Here is a 2299-nt window from a genome sequence, read left to right as displayed (position 1 = left end):
TATGGAAACATTCTGCTGCTGCATCACACTTACACAACAATCAACAACAACAACAACAACAACAACAACAACACCACATTTACTCAGCAAAGCGTCAACAAGTGAGGTTTTACATTTAATAATTACATTTCTTCTGCAACTGCTTTGCATGTCAATAGCTTTCTGTACTATAAAGGTTAAGTGGTGCGTCCTAAGTTCATTTCATGTGTTCTAAGGCAGGGGTTCCCAACCTTTTTAACCAAGAGCCCCCCCAAATGACTCATGTTGGAAGTTGCCCCTCCCCCCCCCACACACACACACACACACACACACACACACACACACACACACACACACACACACACACACACACACACACACACACACACAAGGGGGAGCACTATTGGAGTGACTTTGATGGTTATTGGACTCAGGAAAAAGACAGCCAAATAGCGGTAAGCAACGTGTGTGAGGCAGAAACCCTGCAGCTCCGCCCGCTGTGACGGACCGGAGAGTGGAGCACACACTGAGAGTTAGACGTAACGCACTGTGCTATCTGGTCTACCTCTGGAACAACATAAACTAGTTATGGCGCATTTCCACTACAGCGCGGAGCTCGCTTTAAGCGTGCCGTGCGGGGGCTGTTTTTGGTTTGTGTTTCCATTAGGCCTATAGTTCCGGCCAGCGGGTACTATTTCACAGTTTTTCTGGCCCCATAATATCGAGGTTCTTTCCGGGCCAACAACCGGGCTGAGTCGGGCTGAGTCAGGCTGAGTCGGGCTGAGTCGGGTTGAGTGAGTCGGGTTGAGTATGCTAAACTAGAGAGATAATCGCTGGCTCGGGGCTACAACTACAACAAAATGAACATATTTGACCGTGATTTAATTGTAATACACGTTTCAAAATGATGCCGAAGTAACAACATACTGATACCGGTTAGTAGAAACCAGCGACTGTATTCTCCATGACTCAGACAGTCTGTGGTTTGTACTTGTTCAACTTTTGTCTAGTTTCTGAACAGATATGAGGAGCTGTGAGCTCTGAGGGCTAACAGCTAACGGCTGATGTTGTTTTTCTGTGGTTTGCATTGAAGATGACGTCACGGCTCCGCCTACACTGTGTTACTATAGTTACTGCTACAGTAACAAGGCCTAGCCATACCGAGCGAGGCCCAGCGAGGCCCTGCAGTGGAAAAGCGCCATTATATATACACTATGTTTATTCTTCACCGTCGGGTCAATCATTACTGGATCAGTGAGCTGCATGAGACGATACTGCGGCTGTCGGGAGAGAGAGAGAGGGAGACAGGGGGAGAGAGAGAGGGGGAGACAGGGGGAGAGAGAGAGGGGGAGAGAGAGAGGGGGAGACCAGGGGGAGAGAGAGCGCTTCCGCTCATTTCTCCCGTGTTATTCTCCAAAGTTAATGTAAACTTGAATAATGTGCTTCGTCTGAATGTAATAATTATGTTGGTTGTTGTTTGTGGAAGCTCCGGTGAATGAGCATCAACTGAGTTTTAAACATCACTTTAAATGGAAGATCCCCATAGGCCCCGCCCACTCGATCGGTTCGGCGATCGGTATCGGCCGATACTGAGTCCGGCGATCGGCCCCAAAATTGGCGATCGGAGCATCCCTAGGGGCGGGACATCTCCAAGCAGTTGACCAATCACAACAGAGCCGGCCAGCTACAATCAGAGCAGACTGGGCTCTGGTTTCAGACAGAGGGTGAACATTATGAGAAAAATATAGAGCTTTTTGAACATTCCTTCTTATACTCAACATTTGGCAGAATTATCCGAGAGTTTTTGTGGGTGTAAGAATTTACTGAAAGGCATAAACTCAGATTAGAAGCCTTGGAAAAGAGTCGGTAATAAAAACAAACCTCAGCGGACACGTTTATTTAAATAACACTCTTTCCTCTCAACATTCATTTCGTTTTGTCTGTTTTGTATAACTCCAGAGTGTATACTGTAGAGTACGTTGACAAACGTTGAGTACATTCTCCAACAGTTTATTAAATACACCTGCAGTGAGTAGTGGGTTTACAGAGTCAGCATCTTTGGTATTAATTGTTCCTCATTTTTCGTATGAAACTTTCGCAGTTCCAGCAAATCAAATGTAAGTATTTGTAGAAATTGTAGGTACTTAAATACATATTTTTCTTCCTACATCACTTCATAATCCACCAGAGAAGTATTGAGATTTCTAGAGTAAAAGTAGAAGTACTCAGATCTTGTACTTGAGTAAAAGCAGATTTATGCCGTTTTATACACATTTATTTTGATTTTTTAAATCATTTTTTGTGTAAAAACATTTCACAG

The sequence above is a fragment of the Notothenia rossii genome (genome assembly GCF_949606895.1).
Source record: "Notothenia rossii genome assembly, chromosome: 10".
Taxonomy (NCBI): Eukaryota; Metazoa; Chordata; class Actinopteri; order Perciformes; family Nototheniidae; genus Notothenia; species Notothenia rossii.
The sequence above is the reverse complement of the archived record's forward strand: the minus strand, read 5'-3'. Positions refer to the sequence as shown.